Here is an 11571-nt window from a genome sequence, read left to right as displayed (position 1 = left end):
CTGTAAATATTCTGAAGTGAAACAGATGACGATGGAATAGAGAGCACAGGGGGATTTATTGGACAGAGTAAAAACTTTAAACAGCAGACAGTTTGACTAAAGCAGGAAAAGCACAGATAGAATGATTGAATTACATTGATTGGTGCATTCCTTTTAGCTGAGGTAGTTTCAGGAGTAGATAAAGCCGATAAACTTGTGGGAAATATATCTGCATTTGTGTTGCATATAGGAAGAAATCTAAAATGTCAACAGCAACTTTTATTTTAGTTACAAATTCAACAAGAATAATGCTTAATGCAAGGTTGCATTAGATTAGGAGCATGGCGTTGTACGATATCAGGAGCTGTACTGTATTGATCTCTGTAGAGAATTTCCTTGCACCATGCTTAGACACTTCAGTGGCATAGCTGTTTCCTGACACAGAAGCAAGAAGGCAGGATTAAAAAGAAGAAGACTTTTCTACACACTAATTGTAGTTCTTAGTATTTGGTTTTCTACTTCACAAAAACATTTTCACATGCAGTTAATAAGGCAGAAAATATGATTTGTTTATGTAAATTCCTATCAGTCAGCATGCGACAATCCTGAGATAAACCCTGCCGCATCACTCAGACTTTTTTTAATTACCTTATTGTGCTGTCTTTCCTCAGCAGCAGACTCCTGGAAGGAAGAGGCTTTTTCAATTAGGAATTCCTCCCCATCTGAGCTCCAGTTCCTGCCACACGCTTTGTTATTGTGTGTGTGCAAATTATTTGGTAACCTTTCTAATTTCACACTTGTTAAGTTTCCATGTAAAAGGCAACATTTTAGAAAGAAGCCCTAAGGATGGGTGAATGTCATTAGTAATTGTGTGTGTGTGTGTGTGTCCGTGTGTGTAAGTGTGGGCGATCATAGTATGCAGATTAGTGAAGTGAGTAAAATCAGGGGCAGGCTTGAGTTTTCCAACCACCTTTTCACACACACGCTTGGAAACACAGATGGAGATGCACAGAACGCATGCCCATGCTGTTGCTTGCATTCCTGCAAAGAAATGAGGTGATCAGCTGTTTGCTGTTGTTCGTGATCTCAGACCTCCGCAGACATAATCTGCTGTGTGTGCTTCATGATGATGATTGTGCTCTCCTTCTGTCTGTTCCTCTCTCTCTCTAATTTATGTGTTGTTGTTGGAGCTGGTGCTGATAGGCCCAGAGATGGCATTTAGCTAAAGAGCAGAGAGGCTGTTAGCTTCTCCATTCATCTAATCAATCTCACTAATGAAACCACTGTCCTCTCCACAGCCTCTTTCTTCTCTCTCTTCTCTCATCCTGCCCTCTACCCTCTCATCATTGCCTCACCTTGTGCTTTTATGCTTTTTGCTTTCTAACTTTTACATTCTGATGGCACTCTGGTACCCATTATTGTTTTGTTTCCTTCCTTATCTCCTTCCATCCTCACTCCCTTTGTTCAGCTGTCCTAGATTTACCAGCAGCGGAATCATTCCCAGTGAGGCAGCTTTTTCTGGTGTTTGCTTCCTCCATTTCAGCAAACCCTTGTCTCCTCCTCCCTCCCCCAGCAGAGTAGATAGATGGTGGATTGACCCAGTTAGGGTGAGAATGAAAGGAGGAGGGTATATGTGCCAAGGTGTATAGATCTGTGTACTTTACTATGGCATGTGTGTTCTCCCACATGTGCACACAGTAGTCCTCATGCCTACAGGACCAGATTAACTTGTTAGGAGGGGGCTCTGGGTGAAAATTGATTGTTGTCCCCTATTGTGTTAATTTCATAAAATGACACTTTAATTAGGTATGTGTACTATGTACACTCAGGGCCCTTAAAAAGAGAAAGGCATAAAATTACCCAACACTGCATGGGCCACTTGAATTGATGTAATTGACTGGTAATTTTTGTGCAGTTATTTAAATTACCCAAAGCTAATAAACATCAAGTGGATTTGGGTCTTTTGGAGCCCTTGGTGGTCTGGGGCCTATGGATTGCTGCCCACTTTGCCTGGTTGATGGTGTTTCATTATTTCTCTTCTGGTGTACTTACTATAGATCCATGTAATGATACCCAGTGAGATCATTTTGCATTTGAATGTAGTGGATGAGGTAAAGGCAAAAACACCACAGTATAATATGTTAACGGAGTCTAGACCACATCTCAAACAATTAGCTGAGTAACTGATTAGTTGAACCATTGTGTGCGTGTGCACTGCCCTCTTTCCACTCCCTGCAGGCATAGTGGCTGTGCCAGCAGTTTGCTGCAGCTTTCACTGTGACAAGACAAGGCTGAAAATCGAAGAGCCTTGTGAATGAGGCAGACAAATGAAGTGAAATATAGAATTATGTCGTTTGCGGAGCTGACAGTGAGGACAATCCATGGACATTACAAAGCCTGTCTGTAAGGATGGAGACACAACCAGCTACACTCACCAGCCACTTTACTAGGTACACCTGTTCAGCTGCTCGTTAGCACAAATATCTAATAAGCCAATCACATAATAGTGCCTCAATGCATCTAGTTGAACTAGACGAACAATTCAGATCAAAATTGGGAAGATGGGTGATTTATTTGAATGTGGCCTGGTTGTTTGTGTCAGATGGGCTGGTCTGAGTATTTCAGAAACTAGTAATCTGCTGGGATCTTCCCTCACAACCATCTCTAGGGTTTGCATAGATTTGTCACAAAAAGACCAAATATCCAGTGCGCTGCAATTTGCTGGGAAAAAATGCTGTGTCAGTGGACAATTGCCAAGTGTTAAAACCAAGGTCAGCAGAAGTGCATCTCTGAGTGCACAACTCACTGAAAATTGAAGCAGAAGGACTACAGAAGCAGAAGACCATACTAGGTGCCACTCTTGACAAATAAGAACAGTAAACTGAAGCTGCAATTCACCTTGGTCACCAGCACACCTTGGGCCCATTAGTACGAACTGAGCATCATTTAAACAGCACAGCCTACTTCAGTATTGACCATATCCATTCTTTTATAACACCAGTGTACCCATCCTCTGAAGGCTCCTCAGATCATCTCAAACTGGTTTCTTGAACATAAGATTGAAGCCACTTTACTTAAATAACCTCCACAATCACCAGATTGTATTCAGTTACCTTAGAAGTATGATGACATCACTGCTAATTTAGTGTGTTGCAGTAGGAAAGTCATAAAAGTTTGGAAAAAAACAGATTTGTGTAGCTTCTTAGCAAGGTAGAGCCATTCATGCATCACTAGCAATACAGCATAATACTTGGCTTATTTAGTGAGTCAGAAATACACAACAGTGACAGGAAGGATTAAAGTTTTACAGTTTTACTGCTGTTTATGTTCACTGCCTCCATCTTGGATTGTTAATTTGGGATTGGTGGGACTCGAGATGAAAATTCAGACTAAGAACTCTGATTAAATTTAGTAAACCTCATTTGGGATGTGGTGGAATACAAGAGGACTGAATATGTGATGCTATCATGTCAATGCAGACCACAGTCTTTGAGAAATCTTTCCAGCACCTTGTTGAATCTGTGCTACAAAGACGTAAGCAGTTCTGAAGGCACAGGGGCTCCAACCCAGTATTAGCAAGGTGTAGCAAATGAAGTGACTGATGAGTGTATAAAGTAACATTTCCATTATCCCTTTAAAATCAATTGTGCATTAGAGTTATTGAGACAGTGTGGTGTTCAGAGTAGTGTTTGCAATGTAATGCAATGCTTAATGTTATGCTATTGTTTTATAGTGTGATACTCCAAATACTGGAGAGCAAATTTAAAGCATTAGTTGACTGGCAAATATTTGGTTTTAGCCTTGGACTGTGTAGAGTCTTCAGGTCTTCAGGTTAAGATATTCTGATGTCAGTGTACTGCAAAAATTAAAGAAAGCAAGGCTAAGGTTAGGAGCTGGAAGCAACACTGAATGCTATTGCAAAACAACAGTGACCTTTTCTGGAGTAAGGTATTCCTCATATTTTTTATTTGAAAGTTATAAAATGCCTCTTTGTTAGAGAAGAAGACATTGCCCTTGGGCTTCCTGTTTCTTTTCTGCCCCAGTGAAATCTGTTTTTCGGTCTGTATATGTATGTGACTACATGCGTATATATTACTGCTTATATGTGTGAGTACGTAGCCTTGGGGTATTCACGTGTGCTGGACAGAGAGCCTTTGTGCAGAAGTCTTCCCTGCAGCAAGGTTGCCTTTTCCCTCTCTCCCCTCCCTCTCTCCATTTATCCCCTGCTCTTCTCCTCCTTCCACCACTGTTTGTCAGTCCATATCTGTGAAACATTCATTCATAGTATTCATTTGAGTGGATCACTCTCACACAGATACACACACACTTAATTATATATTCCGTTTCCTGGATTGTTACCGGAACCATAACTGCTGCTTGTCAGATCCTAACCTTCACCAGACCTTAACCTAAATGTTCTTTTACACTGACCAAGCCTAAGTCTTTATATTTATATTTAATAATTTACATTATAGTGACTTTCTTTTTGTGCTAGAATAGGTGGCAAATTTCAACAGAGTGTTAATGTCAAAAATTTGTGTCTTCCAGACAGGAAGCGCATACGACTTGAATTAATATTTTGAAGGTACGTCAGTGGTTGTACAAAGTGGAGTGCACACCGGTGATGGCGAATGCACGTATACATGCGCCTTTATGCTTGGACGCGTGTGACTGTGACTTTGTGTATGTCAGCTGGGTAATGGCAATGATTGTAATGTATAGATATGCTGACTTTTATTAGAGGACGAAATATATCCTTCACAGTAAATTGCACAGACACACACTTATGTTCACGCACAAAAATACACAACCTTATACATTTAAGAGCTGAAAACCTTTCACTATTTTGTATATATCATATCAGTGTTACAGACTGTTTATAGGACTATAGAAGACACAAAACATTATTCATTTTGAATAGCACATACACACAGATGCACAGAGGGACATTTTGTCCTTGTAATGCTTTGATGTACATCCAACCACTGCATTTTCAGACACTCTGCGTGTGTGTGCATGTATGTGTGTGTGTAAACTGCAGGACAGCGATACCGTAATTCCCCTGCTGTCCCACTGTGAACAGAGGAGCCACGCTGCCACAGTTTTACCTTTTGAGTCTTTAATACATGCGTAGTTTTCACACTCTCACTCACATGCCAATGTAAAGACACACACACTTCAGCTGGATGCACATCAATCATAGCTCCAGGCTCACCTGCCATTGTCTTTTTTTGTGTTTTATACAAACATTCTTCTCGTGGTCCACAGAGTAAAGACCCCAATCAGGATTTACATTCACAGCATTGCACCTTTTTGCTCCCATCCACTTGGGAGGAAAAAAAAAACCACAACCCTTGCCGAAAAGCATAGCTTACAATGGTTTTCATTTTTGCAATTATGGCAAAAAAGGAAGTGATGAAATAGAGAAACAAAAATGAGTTCTTTGTGGAGAAGTTAAACTGATTTGTGAATGTGATGAAAGAGGAAAAGAACAGACGAGAAAGACGTAAAGAGCAAGAATGCGAAATTAGGACAATCAAGGCAGAAGGAGGGACAGGTGAGGGCTCTGTGTGTGTGTGTGTGTGTGTGTGTGTGTGTGTGTGTGTGCGCGCGTGTGCGTGCGTGTGTGTGTTTGAGAGAGAGAGAGATGAGCCTGCATAAACAAGCACAGTGCTGAATGCTGATCAGGGACAATAAAACCTCCATTAAAGATTTATTCTGGAGAGACAGAAGTAGGGAGGGCCAGATGATAGAGAGAGGAAGACGTAAAGTAGAAAGCAGGGACGAGTGAGAGAGAGAGCACTCAGGTTTGTGTCACAGAGTGGATTATACCAAAGACACCTCTCTCCACCCATCACTGCGAGACACACACGTGCACACATACACACATATAGGTGCTCAGACTCTGTGCATTTTAATAGCCCTGTCACCTCCAGCTATAATACCAGACAATAGCTTTTTTAACAGACACTCGTCTTCAGAAGTGTCTTTCGTGCTTCCTGACAGGCTCAAGCAAGAGCTAACTGGCTAGCTCACCACAATTATAGATCCCATCTGTGTAGTCGCAGAGCTACAGCAAACCTTAGCACAACAAGCCCGAGGCCACTCTGTCAAAATGTCACCTGGACCAGGCTGCACTCCAGGCGAGACACCCCGGCACTTTTTAGTTAATATCTACAATAGGATTGTGGAGAGACGGGGAGGAGGGGAAAGAAAATGAAATGACATGGAGAAAATGTAACCTAATTCACCACCCCCCTTCTCGAATGAAGTGTGCTGTCAGCTTTATCTCAGTGCTCCAATCCCATACCCCCCTCCCCTACAAGCCCCTTCTTTCATCCAGTTTGAGATGATTGAGATTCAGAGTTGATGCTGATGACATTTGAGCAGGTACTTTACTGTTCCACTCACTAGTGACTGACTGGTCGACTTACAGTGGGGGTGAAATGCCAAATGTATGGAAAGGGTGGGGGGGGGGAAGAGAAGGTTGATGGGAAGAAGATGGATTTGGAAATAGAAAATGTGACTTGGGAGAGAAGAGGACAGAGATAGGGGGACAAAGAAGGATATTGGGGGGTAGATGAGCTTGAAGAAAGTATAATCGATGGAGAAAAAATGGGTGTTGAGAATGTATGTAAATGGAAAATTTTGAGGGGGAAGAAAGAGAAGAAAGCACTATGACTAGTCATGAGGAGGAATGAAATGGCGTGGGAGATATGAGAAGGATTAAAGGGCACAAAAAGGCCAGTTGGGATAGTAGAGGGGAGAGAGTGGGATATTTACTCTAAAATCAACTTGCACTCAGAGGCGTGCATTTTAATAAAGAGGAGCAACAGAATCAATAGGAAGATCTCCATGTAGGCGTCGAGGATTGGTGTGTCCTCATGTGTGTGTGCGTGTGTGCATGTACGAGCGTGAGTGGCAATGTGATTATCAGTGTGTTTGAGAACACTGTGACAAGGATAATTATGTTTGATTAGTAAAGACCCCAGTGAGGGTTTGCATTATCAGGCACTGTGCTCCTTTGGTATTTTTCTAAGCCTCTATGGTGAGCTGCCACCACACTGTATGCTTTTCTAATAGCCCTGTCTTATTACTTTTCTGTTGGACTTGTTAAAGTAGAAGTTCTACATTGTAATAAGAGTATTTCAGTTTTTGTTTGTGCATCAAACAAAGCGGGGGGGTATATGATGCATAATGGACTTGTAGTATGTGCATTGATGCAATAAAAGTACACCACTCAACTGAAACAGAGAATGAAATTGTAAAATTAAAAGATGCATCATAGGAAGTAACAAAACTAAATCCATATAGGCAAGATAAAAAATAGAGGGTAAAAAGTTTAAGCTTAGATATTCAAGTTTTATAAAACATGAACATACACATTCTACTGTCTGTATTTTACCCAAAGTCACCTCATGACATTAGGTTTAGAAGCCCCGATAGTAAATCTACAGCAAGGGATCACCATTATCTTAAATTATACCAGAACTTAACAATAAATAAATAAGCAGAGTTGAGGCTGTACTGATTTGAAGTTGTCAGCACTGATAATTGTTGTCCTGCACTTGTTTAAGACAAGAGGCTATTTTTGTAACATGGGGCATAAAACTATGATAACGCTGGGGGAAAAGAATTGCTTGGTGGGGGGAGTTTAAAATGGCAATATACCTCAGCATTTTTCCTTCTTTGTTTCTTACTTTCTGATCACGCTTCTTTTTCTCAGTGTTTGTGTGGGCCTGTTTGTTTCTTTCTAAGCATTTCTATCTGTGTTTGGAAGGTTTTGCAGGTAATTAACAATGTGATCCCCATCTAGTGTGATCACGTCTGAAGTCGAGCCAGTGCCTGCTATCCAAATGAGCCTCTTGATGGCAGCCAACACCTCCAGCCGTGTGCATGTGTTTGTTGGTGAATGTGAGTGTATAATAGATCAACTGTCCTCATGACACAAACAAGACCCTGGCCCATTTTCACTTCTCATTTAGACAGTTTAGAAATGTCTCACTTACTGTCACAGACACACATACTTTCACACATACACAAATTTCCAGGTTTTCATGCTTAATTTACAGATTGAGCTTCTTTAATATGTCTGTCTTTCCCTTTTGCAAAGAATCCACACCTGCATGAATGCACACATACACACACACACACACACACACGCACACACACACACACACACACACACACACACACACACACACACACACACACACACACACACACACACTCTAACACCCATATAAACACTGAGTTGCACATTAATTATTTTAGGTGGTCTGAGCAGTCATAAGTCATCTAGCGTAGCCCCAACCTCTCCACAAATGGAAATCTAATGTCTGATGGAGCATACTGCACACATAGTACACACAGACAACTAAACTAAACTAAAAACTCACATAAAACACAGAAATGCTTATATGCTTTTAAATTAGCATGAATAAGTGTCTTTCAGTTGCCATCTGTAAGTTGGGAGAGTCACTATCCCTTATGAGCTTCCACCAAATGACTGTGGCTTAGCAGCTGTGTTCGTGCCACTCTGTGTATATTTTGTTTTTATATAACCCCAGCTCATCACAGTGATTATCTGCAGAAAACGAATACAGCATTTCTTGATAAAATTATATAGTGTATATAACCTAATTTAAGCTTCCAGTCTAGATTGTGTTTGCCTGAAGTAAATTATCTTGCTGTTATATAAGATTAAATTAGGTGCTGACCCAGTCTGAGTAGCTTTTTCAAGCAAATTATTATTTTTTTTAAAACTTGCATACTTAATGCAATTTAGAACCATGCCCATTAACTGCGCTGGGCAACCAGCAATTAAGCTTTAAGGAAGAATTCACAGCAAAATTAAATTTACATATTATTTCCCATGACATGTACTGCTGTTTGTCCACCTGTTTTAGTTTGAACCACTTTCTTTTAACATTTAAAAAAAAAAAAATCAACCTTGTTGAGCTTCTTTCTACTATCTACTTCTGCCAAAGGAAATGCAGCTAGTTAACATTACAGCTCAGCTAAGGGGGACACCATGTGGTGGCTGTAGCTCAGGAGGTAGAGCCGGTCATCTACAAATTAAAAGGTTGGTAGTTTGATCCCTGGCTCCTCTAGTCCAAGTATTCTTAGACAGAACCCCATGTTGCTGTCCAATGCATTCATTGGGGTGTGAATGTTAGATAGAAGAACACTTTGGCAGAGTAAAAAGTTTGGATAGATGAATAGAAGATAGTTCCTGTATGAAATAAGTAAGCTTTATAGATTTTCTTTTGGGTCACTCTCCAGTTTTGAGAAAGGGACAATGATACTGAATTTTTCCCACTGATTTTTCTTCCGTGTTTCTTATTCAAGACACAACTGACATCTGTAAAACAATCCCTCCGTTTTGTTAACTGCTTGTCAATTCGAGCTGAGAATGGGTGGTGCCTATTCCAGCTGTCACAGGTCTAAAGTCACAGTACATGCTGGACAGGTCACCGGTCTGTCGCAGGGACAACATGGAGGCAATTTTTCATGCTTATGAATTCACACCTACAGCTAACTTAGAATCACCAATTAACCTGACATGCATGTCTTTGTCTGTGGGAGGTAGCTGTGATTTACGTGTTAAGAATAACTCACACAGGCGCAGGGAGAACATGGAAACTCCACGCTGAGATGCCCCAGCAAGTGCTGGATTCGGTCCCTGGACCTCCTTGCTGTGAGGTGACAGTGCCGACCACAGCACCGCTTTGACGTCCATTTGTAAAGCCAATATCTCCAAAAGCAGGCAACAGCAAAAGAATCTAGATAGATGAATGGCGTTACATACCAGTAGAAAAAATATGTAAATTAAATCCTTCAGTGAACTGTCCCTTTAAGGCAAGGTAAAGCTGGATTAGAGACTGTGAGTTACTTAGGAAACACTGCGCTGAGATTGTCACCCCATGAGGCTGGAGCTGTCCGTGGTGCTGAATCACTCAGGCTGTACTATACTTGTGTGCTGCATTATTCTGAATACTGCAGGTTATTTGGTGGTAATGGATAATATTCACAGATGTCTTGATTCAGTGTAAAGTCGGATGTGTGTTTTTATATTTTCGGCTCAGTAGATCTTCTGTTGTATATCTTCTGTGTGACTTTGAACTACCACCTTCCAAAGTTACCCCCTGCTGGCAGACTTCAGGTCGGACTTTGGCTTTTACACAAATATATGCTGAGAACCTTCCTAACTGTGTACTCGCTTGCACATATCCTATATGTCTACTATAACCTGCTTTCTTTCTTGTCTGTACTGTTTCCTGAATGCACATATTTCATCCTATGGCTTTTGTTCCACTCTCTTTTCATTTCTTTCATTGCTTCTCTCTCTCTCCTTGGGGTTACTATAAGTGTCTCTAAGAAGTGATTTCATTATTGCCTACTACTTTTAACCAAGGTTTAATGAAAAGATGAGGACATTAGTATGTCCCCTAGCCCTTTGCTTGAACATCCACTCTGTCTTTTCCTCTCCCCTCTCTAATTCTGTTGATGGGGTGGGGCAGATGAATGTGTTGCCCTCACTCCAGCTTGCCAATAGCAGCCTGTGAACTGTACGAGCTTATGACTTATTGTATGTGTGGGTCTTATCTTAGTTATTAGTTTATCTCCATGACTATCTGGGGTTTCATAGCTCTACTACTTTTCGCTATCAACCCTCCACATATTAATCCATTTACTCCCTGTTCACTAGCTTTATCTTACAGAAGCCCACAGATAGTCTAAAGGCCATAGATAAGTCTGACATGCTCGTCTCCTTTCACACTAATTGAATTGACATCAGTTGCGCTGCATCACAATCAGACTCAACCCCTTGTGATATTTGACTTTTTTGCTGCTGTTTTTTTTTTATTTCACCCTAATACCAGTCAGCCAGTGGTTTTGTATGCAGATTGTACTGCTTACTTCAACCATGATTGACAGAGAGAGTAAATTGTGCTTGTATTTGTGTGACACACTGAGTGGTGCTGATGTGTAGTGGGCGAGCCCTCCTGAGCAGGGAAATCGGCTTATTTCCAACAGCCTCTAAAAGCACCTCAGAGGTGCGTTAATGAAACAGCGTGAAAGGGGGATGAACATTACTCTAATCCTAATTTTTGTCTGCTGCTGCCCTCCACCCTCACCCAGTCTCCCCCATCCTCCCCCATCCTGCTGCTTCTTTGTGTCTCTCATTTCCTCTTTGACTTGGTCAGTAATCAAGCTCATATGAGCAACATTTTTCTAGAAATACACATTTTTACTGTCTAGTGGACCAGTGGTTTGGAAATATTAATGAGTTATTCTCCACACAGCTTTTGCTGGATGTTTGTAGTAAGCTGTGATTCTGGCTGCATGCCCCGGTATTGTGACCAGGGTATTAGGCAGTATTTGGAGACATTATACTCTGGCATTTTTTGTACAGCCTGGAGGCATACTCAGATATATTTTTGCCTGGTGTCAGCCATAAAACCGATACCATCTCTGCCCTGTTCCTTCTCACCCTTTACTGGAATTTTACCCATTTATAAACAGGCAGAAAAATGGGTGTACTGATAAACAAATACATAAATAACAGAAATGGTGTATGTGTGAGAG

Source organism: Oreochromis niloticus, linkage group LG23 (genome assembly GCF_001858045.2).
Source record: "Oreochromis niloticus isolate F11D_XX linkage group LG23, O_niloticus_UMD_NMBU, whole genome shotgun sequence".
Lineage (NCBI taxonomy): Eukaryota > Metazoa > Chordata > Actinopteri > Cichliformes > Cichlidae > Oreochromis > Oreochromis niloticus.
This window is presented reverse-complemented; position numbering follows the sequence as displayed.